Raw genomic sequence first — 14,958 nt, 5'->3', positions numbered from 1 at the left:
GATGCCCTTCCAGACTCCTTCTGCCTACCCAAGGACATCAGAGGACAAAAATCAGTTAACCACCTAACTGAGGAACTCAATTTAACCTTGCGCAATACCCTAGATGCAGTTGCACCCCTAAAAACGAAAAACATTTGTCATAAGAAACTAGCTCCCTGGTATACAGAAAATACCCGAGCTTTGAAGCAAGCTTCCAGGAAATTGGAACGGAAATGGCGCCACACCAAACTGGAAGTCTTCCGACTAGCTTGGAAAGACAGTACCGTGCAGTACCGAAGAGCCCTCACTGCTGCTCGATCATCCTACTTTTCCAACTTAATCGAGGAAAATAAGAACAATCCAAAATTTCTTTTTGATACTGTTGCGAAACTAACTAAAAAGCAGCATTCCCCAAGAGAGGATGGCTTTCACTTCAGCAGTAATAAATTCATGAACTTCTTTGAGGAAAAGATCATGACCATTAGAAAGCAAATTACGGACTCCTCTTTGAATCTGCGTATTCCTCCAGGGCTTAGCTGTCCTGGATCCGCACAGCTCTGCGAGGGCCTGGGATCGGGAGAGACACTTAAGTGTTTTAGTACTATATCTCTTGACACAATGATGAAAATAATCATGGCCTCTAAACCTTCAAGCTGCATACTGGATCCTATTCCTACTAAACTGCTGAAGGAGCTGCTTCCTGTGCTTGGCCCTCCTATGTTGAACATAATAAACAGCTCTCTATCCACCGGATGTGTACCAGACTCACTAAAAGTGGCAGTGATAAAGCCTCTCTTGAAAAAGCCAAACCTTGACCCGGAAAATATAAAAAACTATCGGCCTATATCGAATCTTCCATTCCTCTCAAAAATTTTAGAAAAAGCTGTTGCGCAGCAACTCACTGCCTTTCTGAAGACAAACAATGTATACGAAATGCTTCAGTCTGGTTTTAGACCCCATCATAGCACTGAGACTGCACTTGTGAAGGTGGTAAATGACCTTTTAATGGCGTCAGACCGAGGCTCTGCATCTGTCCTCGTGCTACTAGACCTTAGTGCTGCCTTTGACACCATCGATCACCATATTCTTTTGGAGAGACTGGAAACCCAAATTGGTCTACACGGACAAGTTCTGGCCTGGTTTAGATCTTACCTGTCGGAAAGATATCAGTTTGTCTCTGTGAATGGTCTGTCCTCTGACAAATCAACTGTACATTTCGGTGTTCCTCAAGGTTCCGTTTTAGGACCACTATTGTTTTCACTATATATTTTACCTCTTGGGGATGTTATTCGAAAACATAATGTTAACTTTCACTGCTATGCGGATGACACACAGCTGTACATTTCAATGAAACATGGTGAAGCCCCAAAATTGCCCTCGCTAGAAGCCTGTGTTTCAGACATAAGGAAGTGGATGGCTGACAACTTTCTACTTTTAAACTCGGACAAAACAGAGATGCTTGTTCTAGGTCCCAAGAAACAAAGAGATCTTCTGTTAAATCTGACAATTCATCTTGATGGTTGTAAAGTCGTCTCAAATAAAACTGTGAAGGACCTCGGCGTTACTCTTGACCCTGATCTCTCTTTTGACGAACACATCAAGACTGTTTCAAGGACAGCTTTTTTCCATCTACGTAACATTGCAAAAATCAGAAATTTTCTGTCCAAAAATGATGCAGAAAAATTAATCCATGCATTTGTTACTTCTAGGTTAGACTACTGCAATGCTCTACTTTCCGGCTACCCGGATAAAGCACTAAATAAACTTCAGTTAGTGCTAAATACGGCTGCTAGAATCCTGACTAGAACCAAGAAATTTGATCACATTACTCCAGTGCTAGCTTCCCTACACTGGCTTCCTGTTAAGGCAAGGGCTGATTTCAAGGTTTTACTGTTAACCTATAAAGCGTTACATGGGCTTGCTCCTACCTATCTTTCCGAGTTGGTCCTGCCGTACATACCAATACGTACGCTACGGTCACAAGACGCAGGCCTCCTAATTGTCTCTAGAATTTCTAAGCAAACAGCGGGAGGCAGGGCTTTCTCCTATAGATCTCCATTTTTATGGAACAGTCTGCCTACCCATGTGAGAGACGCAGACTCGGTCTCAACCTTTAAGTCTTTACTGAAGACTTATCTCTTCAGTAGGTCATATGGTTGAGTGTAGTCTGGCCCAGGAGTGTGAAGGTGAACGGAAAGGCTCTGGAGCAACGAACCGCCCTTGCTGTCTCTGCCAGGCCGGTTCCCCTCTCTCCACTGGGATTCTCTGCCTCTAACCCTGTTACAGGGGCTGAGTCACTGGCTTGCTGGTGCTCTTTCATGCCGTCCCTAGGAGGGGTGCGTCACTTGAGTGGGTTGAGTTACTGACGTGATCTTCCTGTCTGGGTTGGCGCCCCCCCTTGGTTTGTGCTGTGGTGGAGACCTTTGTGGGTTATACTCGGCCTTGTCTCCGGATTGTAATGTTGGTGGTTGAGGATTTCCCTCTAGTGGTGCGGGGGCTGTGCTTTGGCAAAGTGGGTGGGGTTATATCCTTCCTGTTTGGCCCTGTCCGGGGGTTTCTTCGGATGGGGCCACAGTGTCTCCTGACCGCTCCTGTCTCAGCCTCCAGTATTTATGCTGCAGTAGTTTATGTGTCGGGGGGCTAGGGTCAGTTGGTTACCTGGAGTACTTCTCCTGTCTTATCCAGTGTCCTGTGTGAATTTAAGTATGCTCTCTCTAATTCTTTCGTTCTCTCTTTCTCTCTGAGAACCTGAGCCCTAGGACCATATGTCAGGACTACCGGGCATGATGACACCTTGCTGTCCCCAGTCCGCCTGGCCTTGCTGCTATTCCAGTTTCAACTGTTCTGCCTGCGGTTACGGAACCCCTACCTGTCCCAGACCTGCTGTTTTCAACTCTTAATGATCGGCTATGAAAAGCCAACTGAGATTTATTCCTGATTATTATTTGACCATGCTTGTCATTTATGAACATTTTGAAAATCTTGGCGCTCTCTAATTTTCTCCTTCTCTCTTTCTTTCTCTCGGAGGACCTGAGCCCTAGGACCATACGTCGGGACTACCGGCCGTGGTGACTCCTTGCTGTCCCCAGTCCGCCTGGCCTTGCTGCTATTCCAGTTTCAACTGTTCTGCCTGCGGTTATGGAACCCCTACCTGTCCCAGACCTGCTGTTTTCAACTCTTAATGATCGGCTATGAAAAGCCAACTGAGATTTATTCCTGATTATTATTTGACCATGCTTGTCATTTATGAACATTTTGAAAATCTTGGCTCTCTCTAATTTTCTCCTTCTCTCTTTCTTTCTCTCGGAGGACCTGGGCCCTAGGACCATGCGTCGGGACTGCCGCCCGTGGTGACTCCTTGCTGTCCCCAGTCCGCCTGGCCTTACTGCTATTCCAGTTTCAGCTGTTCTGCCTGCGGTTATGGAACCGCCACCTGTCCCAGACCTGTTGTTTTTCAACTCTTGATGATCGGCTATGAAAAGCCAACTGAAAATTATTCATGATTATTATTTGACCATGCTTGTCACTTATGAACATTTTTGAACATCTTGGCATAGTTCTGTTATAATCTCCACCCGGCACAGCCAGAAGAGGACTGGCCACCCCTCATAGCCTGGTTCCTCTCTAGGTTTCTTCCTAGGTTTTGGCCTTTCTAGGGAGTTTTTCCTAGCCACCGTGCTTCTACACCTGCATTACTAGCTGTTTGGGGTTTTAGGCTGGGTGTCTGTACAGCACTTCGAGATATTAGCTGATGTACGAAGGGCTATATAAAATAAAATTGAATTGAATTGAATTTGATTGACTTTTGATATTATTGGTATTGATATTTGAACTGCATTGTTGAGGAAGCTGCAGGTAAGCATTTTGCTGCACTGTTTACAGCTGCTGTAACCTGTGTACGTGTCAAATAAACTTGATTTGATTTCATTTGAACTGGGTCCCACCAGTGTGGGACCCAGTTCAAATGACTAGCTAACATTACTGTCATTATGCCTAGACTAAAATTGACCATTGAGCTAATGTATGTTTTTCCATGCCCACTCTCTTGGGTCACAGCACAGCTGTGGATGCATGCTGTGGTTTACATTACATTGGCATGGACATTTGGCTACAGGTAACGCCGGATAGGGTTGGGGGGAAATATGGACAACCCTAGACAAACTTTCCACAGTTAGAAAAGCAAGGCTGAAATAACAAAACCTGCCGAAACAATACAATACAATTGGAGGCCCACACATAAACAGTTGACAGAGTGCTTGGAGCAGAAGATTGTTTATCAGCAACAATATCAACTTAATTTAATATTGCCTTGTAAAAAGCTTTATAAAGTTACGTTTAAGATGAAGAGGGTATTGTTGAGGTACAGTAACAAGTTGTTAGGAACACTAACAGATGAAAGTACTCCACCTACAGTACTGCACCTGACAGAGCATGAACAACTTCAACAGATACAATAATAAACAGAGATCTAAGCTAATCCTCTAACACAGCTTTCCCAAACTGGGGTACCCACAATGCCATCAGGGGTACGCCAAATGAAAATGTGATTCACATTTTTTTTTTTTAAGATTCTGTCCATTTATATTTTCCACCGGGGCTATACATTTGGGTGAGGTTTTTTTCTCACCTGAGTAACCTCGTTTCACTGCCAAAAATAAAATTAAACCATCTAGTGTTCAGCGAAATAAGAACACAATGTCAAGTACAGGTAGCCTAGTCAAACAATTAACATCCAATCACATTTACCGTTACTCTCTTGCGGGAATTCCACTAACGGTCCGTATGTAGCCAAACGTAGCTGCTGCTTTTTCCGTTTGCTCGAAAATTGATAAATGGTCAAAAAAAGTAAGGCCCACTTCCATAGAGACACATACCAGCTCTACTGGTAGTACTGCTACTACCAGCAGTACTACACATGCACCCGTCGACGACACAAGTTGTTCTGCTTCCACGAGCACATCCAATGCTAGCATCAGTAATTCTACATTTGTTGTTAGCCCAGCTAGCATGGCCACTGACAGTTGTGAATCTGATGCAGCCGAAGAGCTACTGCCCCCTTACCCAGGAAAGCACCGAACAACAGACAGGGACGTTGGACCATCGGAGAAGCACAAATATGATGAGAACTACATTGATTTGGGGTTCACTTATATTGGGAGTAGTGCCTTTCCTCAGCCATAGTGTGTTATATGTGCAAAAGTACTATCTCACAACTCAATGAAACCTTCACTCTTGCATAGACATTTAGAAACAAAACATGCCAATTTGAAAAATAAGCCACAGGAGTTTTTTGAGCAAGATGTGTTGGTATCTGTACTGATGGCGCAAAAGCCATGACTTGGAGACATAGTGGAGTGGTAACGCGCGTGCAGTTGCTCCCACTTGGGTACACTGCAGCATCCACCGAGAGGCTCTTGTTGCCAAGAGAATGCCTGACAGCTTGAAAGACGTTTTGGACACTACAGTGAAAATGGTTAACCTTGTTAAAGCAAGGCCCCTGAACTCTTGTGTATTTTCTGCACTATGCAATGATATGGGCAGCGACCATGTAACGCTTTCACATACAGAGGTGCGCTGGTTATAAAGGGACAAAGTATTGACACGTTTTTTTAAATTGAAAGACGAGCTTAAAGTTTTCTTTACTGACCATAATTTTCACTTGTCTGACCGCGTGCATGATGACGAGTTTCTCACACGACTGGCCTATCTGGGTGATGTGATGTGTTTTTCTGATTAAGAAGTTGGAGCTCTTCTCTGTCTGCATTAACAAGGATAACACACAGGTCTTTCCATCATTGTATGATTTTTTGTGTGCAAATGAACTCAAGCTTACGGACAATGTAAAATGTGATATAGCGAAGCACCTGAGTGAGTTGGGTGCGCAATTACGCAGGTACTTTCCCGAAACGGATGACACAAACAACTGGATTCGTTATCTCTTTCAGGCCCTGCCTCCAGTCAACTTACCAATATCTGAACAAGAGAGCCTCATCGAAATTGCAACAAGCGGTTCTGTGAAAATTGAATTTAAATCAGAAACCTCTGCCAGATTTCTGTATTTGGCTGCGCTGTTAAGACACTGATGCCCTTTGCAACCACATACCTATGTGAGAGTGGATTCCCGGCCCTCACTAGAATGAAAATTAAATACATGCACAGACTGTGTGTGGAAAATGATTTAAGACAACCCAATACAACCCAACATCGCAGTATGTGTATCCTTTCAAGCATACCCTTATCATAAACCTGTGGTGAGTTATTCACAATTTTCGATGAACAAATAAGGTTTTATATGTAAGATGGGTTAAATAAAGAGCAAAATTATTGATTATTACATTATTATTTGTGCCCTGGTCCTATAAGAGCTCGTTGTCACTTCCCACGAGCCAGGTTGGACAAAAACTCACACTCATTCTTACGTTTAATAAATGTATCGTATAGTGTGTGTGTGGCAGGCTTACAATGATGGCAAAAAACAACATTTGAGAGTGCGCTGACCCTGGTGCTAAAGGGGGTACAGCTGGAGGTTGAATGTTTTAAGGGGTATGCAGCTGGAGGTTGAATGTTTGAAGGGGTACGGGACTATAAAAGGTTTGGGAACCACTGGTCTAACACAATATAGTAGTAGGCTTGTAATGTGGTTGATAGTGCCCGATCGCTTCCAAATCTGCAATTCACAATGTGGGAAGTGTGTAAGTTCTTGATAAGATACATTTCTTACACTATTGTAGTGAACAATCTTTGCAGTGATCCATATTCAGACTGGTTATTCAGACAATTCTATACTTGTGTGTCATCCAAGTCAGTGATGTGACTTCAAATCAGAGAACATATTATTGAAAACTAAGTGTTTTCTATTTCACTTTTCCTGTTTTCCTCCACTGCTCGTGTGCTTGGTCCAGTTATAAGATACACTGCGACATTTCAAGCAAAGAAATCTGTTTTATGATTCCACAAGTTATTTTCCAAAATACATTCCTGTTGTAAGTGAAACATTTTGTGTATGAAAAACGATATTCGATCTACTCCTGACATTTTAGTAATCTTTAACACTGAGCTTAACACTCAGTTGAGGAATAATAACAGTGTTAGTTAGACTCAAAAGACACACATAGTGCCCCCTTAGTGCTAAGAAACAGCTTGCTGGTGCATAGATTCCAACATATGGTGGAGCAGTTTGGGAGGGCAAAAATCACCCCGTGTTGACATGGTATATTTTCCTCAATAGATACCCTCCACGCTCGTGTGTACATTGGTTGTATGGAGAAACCTGCCCTGACACGTCTTTAAACTCTCAAAGCAACTCATAACTGCATACAGTCAATGTTCTATATCAACATATTCTAAAATACTATGCTCCTGACATATTATATTACTATGTTTAAATATATTTTAATAAGAATGTTGAGTTTATCAACCTATATAATGTTATGGACTGTAAGTATGCCAAAGTGTGCTGCTCTGTGTTGAGGCATCCTATTATCTAGGAGCAAATTCCTCCTTCATTGCTGATTATATAAGGGACCATGCACGGCCTTCCCTTCAGTGAGGATTTTATCATCATACACTAACACAACCCCTCAGTGTCAAACTCAACCAAGCGCACAGTTAACAGGTTATAGCAGTCACAGCCAAGTGCAGACGTTTTCAAAATGAAATATTACAATCTCCTTTTCCACATTCAAAGTTTTTTCAAATTCAAAGCTTTTGAGAGCCATCAGACATCCAACTGAAAGTAAAACATTGTTTCTGGCTACCTCTCTCACATCTGGGGCTACGTCTCTCTCTTCATCATACCAGACCACAGAATGAGAAGGACTGCAGCACAGACTAATGCACCACTTAGACAATCAATGATGGCTTTGTATGCATCGGGTAAGGAATCATTTCAGGTCTCACAGTCTTGACTGGCATGTGCCCCACTGGTTTGGTGTTTTAATTATGTTGAATTCAGCACATGGCATGTGAAGACAATTGGCATGATTGTTCCTATGTCTGCCACATCTTAGATTGAGAATCAAAAAAGAAATAGAAAGTCTGTCTGGGAAAATAAAACTGATTGTATAAATATGTGTCACGCACAACCACTATCAGAATCTGTGATAAGAAGCTAAAGTGAATGGAAGATACATCTGGCCGCTGTATCTTTGCTTACATAGATAATACTCATTTGTTTCAATGAAACAAAGTACATTGTACGTTTTTCAATCTGTTAACACAATGTCCAAAGCTTCTGAAAACAATGGTTGTGGGCTTGGCTTGCTCATCCCACTCTCCACCTTGGTCAACCACAGCTCTTGCCAGGACACAGAAAACATTTAACATGATAATGAACATCAGGTAAAGATCTCAACAGTACTGTTTGTGGTTAGTCTTAGGGTTTTGAAATACTGTATTTTCTGACTGTTGTAAAGATTTAAAGATAGACTGAAGTTATCTGGTATACTTTGCATAAGAATGTCTTGAATGTGATTAAGTCAGTAGCCTGAGGGGTGATAAGGTGCACAACATAAATCCAAATCACTTTTAACAAATATTACTGTTTACACTTTGTCATTACATACACATTGATATAAGCATTAGACTTCAGGGATAATTGAAGAGAATACTGCATAATTTTATATTGGAAACATGATTTAAACCCATTTTCTCTGTGTTTTAACAAATAAGTGTGAAATAGGCATAATTTAATATATTATTAAAATGCTGATATCTTAGTTATTTGGAGAAAGGAACGAAAATATAGCCTGACAAATCTGTTCAAGTCAGTGACATGCTGTCATGCCAAGCCATGCACACAACTGATGGGTAGAAATGTGGGAAAACACCATACTTCTTACATGTTTTACATAATGGAAATAATCTCAAGCAGTCTCTTATATAAGGTTAGCACATAAACACATTTTCACAATGATGTGTACAAAGGCAGTGATTGAAAAGTTTATATTTACCTTGGGTCTCAGTTCTGTCACTGTGCGACGGGTAGACTATCCTGTATTATCTACTGGCCAGCGGTTGTCCCCAAAGTTAGTTGTGCGCGTTCTAAAGGGAAGGGGGATGTGCAAGCGCTCTCTGCGAAGGGAGAGAGGAAAGGGCGGAACAAAAACTTTCTTTGCTCTCCTAATACTTCGGAAAATTAGAAGTCTGGAATAACTTCTCGCCTCTATTTTATTACGCTACTGATTCACGCTTGAACGAATTCCAATCCCCTACTCCTTGCATCACGTTGCTCTTTTACTTTACTGAAATAGGCTGCTTGCTGTCACATTCCAATATTAGCCATTGCACTTGTGTTTACTGATGAATGCAGTCATTTTCCCTGGCGCAATTTATATTTTAATTATTGAGACATTTTTGTGTAGATCTTATAATTCCAGCTGAATCAACCAGATTGTGCAGCTCACGAACTATTATGCCCATATTTTGCCCATTTGATTACCTTGAAAAGGATAAAGGATAGGCTAAAAAGGCTACAGGTCACACACAATAATCAAAATCTCCTGCAAATCTTCTCACTCAATAAGAAAATATCACATGATCCATGCGGTGTTTCATGTTTTAGGCCCAGAGATTAAGATAGCCGTCTGTGTGTAACTGTTTAAAGACAATCAGGTACTGTAATTCAATGGAGTGGGTAAACTGATCTCCCGCTAAAAGACAGACACGTGACTGAAGCGTTGATTAGATTTTGCCCAATCTCTGTCTACCTGAGAGGACATCCTGGTCTCATAGACTAGACCTAATCATCAACATAAATCCGGGACAATCAAAATAGTATATATATTAGACTTGGTATAGTTACATAAAATAAAGAATGTTACTTAAAGGAATACTTCAGGATTTTGGCAAAAAAGCCCTTTATCTACTTCCCCAAAGTGAGATGAACTTGTGGAGACCATTTTTATCTATCTGTGTGCAGTTTGAAGGAAGTTGCTAACTAGCGTTAGTGTAATTGCTGCACGCTAGTAGATACCATAGACTTCCAGTTGTTGCGCTAATGCTAGTTAGCGTTGGCTCGCAACACATTCCTCTAACTTTCTTCATACTGGATGTAGAGACATAAAAATGGTATTAATGAATTCATCACTCTAGGGAAGTATATAAAAGGCTTCATTGCCAAAAATCCACAAGTTTCCCTTTAAGGCAAAAACTAAAGTAGGGTGGTTGGTCAGGTTGGATGGGTAGGTGTATAACGTGAACGTCTAGCAGCCCAAAGGTTGCGCGTTCAAATATCATCATGGGCAACTTAAGCATTTTAACTATTTAGCAACTTTGCAACTACTTCCTACTATTTAGCTACTTTGTTACCTAACCCTTTCCTAAACCTAACTTTAACCCTTTAACCTAACTCCTAACCTTAACACTAACCTCTAACCTTAACCACTAGCCTAGCTAACGTTAGCCACCTAGCTAACAGTAGCATTAGCAATCTAGTCACCTGGCTAACGTTAGTCTAAACAAATTGGAATTCAAATTGGAAACATATCATACTAATCGAAAGTCACGGATTTTTATTTTTTTATGTTACGTCTAGGATGCAGCAGAGAGGAAACGCCTGTGATGTTGACTATCCTCTGAAACCTCTGGAGTTTTTCCTAGCCACCCTGCTTCTACATCTGCATTGCTTGCTGTTTGGGATTTTAGGCTGGATTTCTGTACAGCACTTTGTGACATTTGCAGATGTAAAAAGGACTTTATAAATACATTTTATTGCTTGATTGATTGATTGATTGATTGAAATAACCCTCAAGTAGAGGTCAGCAACCACCAACTCCATCACTGTCTGACACACACCTCGAGCCAGTCTGTTTTATCTTATTTAGGGGTCATGGGGGCCATCAGTGAGAATGATCCTAGAGACAAAAGTCCCCTTAGTGAATGGATAGATTGATCAGACAAACACAAGGGGATTTATGGTGCCATTGGTGGCTTTATTTTAGGGACACCCCCACTATAAATCAATGACATGGATGAGTCAATGGTTCCAGCATTTGTTTTTGTGTGCACATTGTTGAAAAGGGAAAACAATATGGAGATCATATGTCTTCCTCTGGACTATTGATCTGATGTAGTAGGGAAAGGGTAACGGTGTACCTAGTCAGTTGCACAACTGAAGTGTCTTCTTCATTTAACCCGACCCCTCTGAATCAGAGAGGTGCTGCCTTAATCGACGTTATCGGCGTTCGGGTAGCAGTTGTTGTGGGGGTTAACTGTCTTGCTCAAGGGCAGAATGGCAGATTGTTCCACCTTGCCGGCTTGAGGATTAAAACAAGAAACCTTTCGGTTACTGTCCCAATGCTCTACTCGCTAGGCTACCTGCCAGGAGTATAGTGCTAGTATAGTACTAGTATAGTACAGAGTATAGTATAGAGCTAGTATAGTACAGAAAATCTCAGCAGATTGCCCTTGTATAGAGACACAATGAAGATGGCAAGCTTTTTCATTTTGAGAAATCACCTAAATCAGGCTTCACTGGTTTAACAAACTGTGTTATAAACAAATTCGTACAAGTGTAATCCATGACCCAAAGTGTTGTTCACTGCTATCCTGTAACTGGGTAAAACATTTACCCCATAGTCTATCTTGCCAGCATCCATTGATGTTGTCCAGTACAGGTCAAGTCCATCCACTCACATTGTGTCCACTTGTATTGTGACTGACTACATACCAATGTCGTGACCGCCCAGGGAACAAACACAGATTTTCTTCTGGTCCAGAGCTCAGAGCTGGACTGTGATCTCAGCCTGGGGTGTGCCTGGCAGCCATGCCGTCTCTGGTGTTTTAATGACCTGAGCCCATGAGCTAACTGGCTGTGGAGCTCAGCTCACTAATGCTGGGGGAGCCTGCACGGTGTCACTCTACTCCTTGCTCCAGACCCCTGGCCGCAATTAAAACCAACACCAAATGCCTCTCAACTACCCTGCTATTTCCTAAATAGTGCACTACTTTTGACCAGGGCCCCAAATGTGGCTGTGGTCAAAAGCAGTGCACTACTGTTTGGAGAACAGAGTCCGTTGTGATTTGAGACACAACGGGAGGGATTTGAGAAGTAGGAACTGTTTAGCCGCATAATGACACAAATGAAAATGCACACCAGGGGAGGAAATTGAGTTTAAGTCTGCTTTTGCTCTGGAGCCATGGTACATTCGATGCAGATTGTATAACACAAGACCACCTACTATTTGTGTAATGAAGTCTAACTGAACTTTTGTAGTGCGAACAGACTTAAAGCAATATGTAGCTTAACACCCTAAAGACTTCATGCTTGATCATGTTGTCTTTTCATCCTGATTATTATCATCATGATTATGCGAGGAGTGAACGTGGACAAAAATGCGATTTTATGAGAAACTCCTTCTCCGCTCGCGCTTCAGCGGTGGATCCCTAAATAAATGTGTAAAGTTATAAAAACGAATTTAGTTAGTTGTGCAAGACATTTTATAGATAAAAGGATAAGTAGCATATCGTTTTTAAACGTGTGCATGCTTTTCTCCTCCGACAATACAACAGCTGATTCAAAGGGGTGTGTCAGATATCAAAACTCTTCCGTGGTAGGATACACTTGTGCTTCCTTACTAAATGGAGGATATCGAGAAGAACGGAGAAGAGCGTACAAAGAAGAGACATTTCTCTAAACAAGAAAAGGCCAAATGTCTTTGTTGTAAATGTTTTGGTGCCAAACTGGTGGCAGTTGTGAAAAAAGTCAAAAGATGGAAGAGTTCATTGAAAATAATGCCATTGTTGATTAGATGCTTTTTTCATGAATTAGGCTATTTTCTCTTGAACCATATGGTATATCCAGTAGAAACTCATGAACAAAATGGACACAGATATACAAAATGTATGCTATATATATATTCTTTTTTTAAGTTACTTGAGTATAAATAACTAAAGTTACCATAGATTGATTACCTGTTAATTACCAATTCCGGACGTTTAACCAAATTCTCAAAATAACCTTGACATCATCATAATTCAGATTTATCTAAGCAAGTTTGCGACCTTTGGCACATGTGACTTATGAAAGACGTCATCATGTAACAAGCCGTGGCAAGAGAGGCAGGCTGCTCCACTGTAGTTGACCTTTGAATGCTCGTCTGAGGCTCCCAGTGGGCGACCTGGCTGCCGTAAAGCCTCTCAGCGCAGGGTAACCTGATCTGACACAGGGCTGATTTGGGAAAGGTAATTGCACCCCGCTCTGTTGTTATTACCCAGTCATGCATGTCTGAATGGTGACTTCTGCCAATAGTAATTCACCCACCCTACCGCCTTCAGTCCCTGCCTCTTAATAATCCACCTAATTGGGCCAGTTTACTCAGGGATCCCTCCGGAAACTCTCCAGCACTTTCCACCATTACACATTTTCTCAAAGAACTTTGGGAGGGGTTTATCAGCTGTTTATAACAACTTTCTTCTGACCAGAATTAGGTCATTCTCACCAGGGAAGAACTGAGCTGTGTTGTGTAGTATCTGTATATTTACATTATTTTAATTGAAGTAGACATCATTGACTGTGACATCATTGTCTGCTAGGGGCCCCCTGAGTGCAGCAGGTGTTAATGTTATCTGCCCGTTGCGCGACACAATGTGCTGACCTCTCATCTCTGTTTGAACAGGTGGAGAGGGGATCCCCAGCTACAAGTCCACAATAGTCACATATACTGTCGGGTTGTAAGATGTCTATTGCCTCATCCTTTTAGTGTTGTCTATTATCACCTGATTGCATGTCTAATGTCACTAGGCCCTATTGAGTGTGCAGAATCTGACTCATGCATACACATTGTTTCCACTGTACTATTTTTGAAAAACACCCATGAAAAAGTACAAATCATGAATATTAACATAAGTAAATGAGATAGGTACATAAAAATCCTAGTACCAGCGGGCAACATTACAGTCCCATTCAGGTCTGGCAGCCACATTGCCACACACAGCTGTAGGTTATTGGTCAATAAAATGTTAGAGTCCCACAATCTGTTCTAACAGCGAGCCCCCTTGCCTTTCAGAGAGAGAGCAGTACTGTAGGTCAATGATGAAGTGAGGGGAGGAAGTCTTTAAAGCAGCCCAGTAAAGACAGCGTAATGTGGCACTGCAGGGGGCTACACAAAGGGAAATTAAGAGTGAATATAATTTACAGGATGTTACAGTTTTACAAAATGTTAAATCTTTTAACTTTGCCCATATTAGTCCATTTATTTTTGTCGAAAGTGACAGAAATATAAAGGGTGATATTTCATCCATTCTTAATAGTAACAATGAATATATTTTACTGAATGGGATGAACAGAATGAAAACAGATAGAGGGCAAGATAGAGACTTAGGCCTGTATTCTACACCACATATAATATGAACCACAATAGTTTTCCGGTGTTTACCACTGATACCCCTATGTGAACTCCTATATCGATGAAGATGAAGAAATATATCTACTAGGTTTTTACATTTGTTAAATAAACAAAAGTCCGAATATATCACACTGGGAACACATGGAAATGTTTTAGTGAGATTATCCACTATTGTCTATGATTACGAGTGCATGGAGCTGCAAAATACAAAAGCTTTTCAGCTATTTCCACTTAATGCCGGCACCATGGAAATAGCAAGGGAATTCAAAGCATGGAACTAAGTACATGTAAAGGGTTTTAACACCTTGAATGCAGCTCTCTAAATCTATTTATACACCTTGAATGCAGCTCTCTAAATCCACCTTTCTGTCCCAGAGAATACAGCTCCACATTACAACAGTGTGTTCACGGTTTTGAGCCTTGCAGTATTTGGTTTGAACGTATATGTGACAATCAAGATGTAAACTCTTTGTTGTCACAATAAGCATTTTGATAGATGTGAAATCATCTTTTATTGGCTAAAATTTATGGCATATCTCAAATCAAATGTTATTATTCTCGTACACTTATTTTTCAGATGTTATCGCAGGTGTAGCAAAATGCTTATGTTTCTAGCTCCAACAGTGCAGTAATA

General features: G+C 41.4%; 1 protein-coding gene across 2 annotated transcripts in view; it reads right to left on the bottom strand.

Annotated features, from left to right (window-relative positions):
• Positions 1 to 9,084, bottom strand: part of LOC139542813 (fibulin-2-like) — a 64,114-nt gene extending 55,030 nt beyond the window's left edge. Inside the window, exon 1 of one of the 2 annotated variants that reach the window (XM_071348673.1) lies at positions 8,931 to 9,084. The gene's annotated coding sequence lies outside the window, so the exon portion shown is untranslated. The remainder of the gene's footprint in view (positions 1 to 8,930) is intronic. The other variant, XM_071348674.1, reaches the window with a different exon arrangement.
• Positions 9,085 to 14,958: the final 5,874 nt, after the last annotated feature.

The sequence above is a fragment of the Salvelinus alpinus genome, chromosome 17 (genome assembly GCF_045679555.1).
Source record: "Salvelinus alpinus chromosome 17, SLU_Salpinus.1, whole genome shotgun sequence".
Classification (NCBI taxonomy): domain Eukaryota; kingdom Metazoa; phylum Chordata; class Actinopteri; order Salmoniformes; family Salmonidae; genus Salvelinus; species Salvelinus alpinus.
Note: the sequence above shows the minus strand (reverse complement) of the source record. Positions and strands in the feature narration are given on the sequence as shown.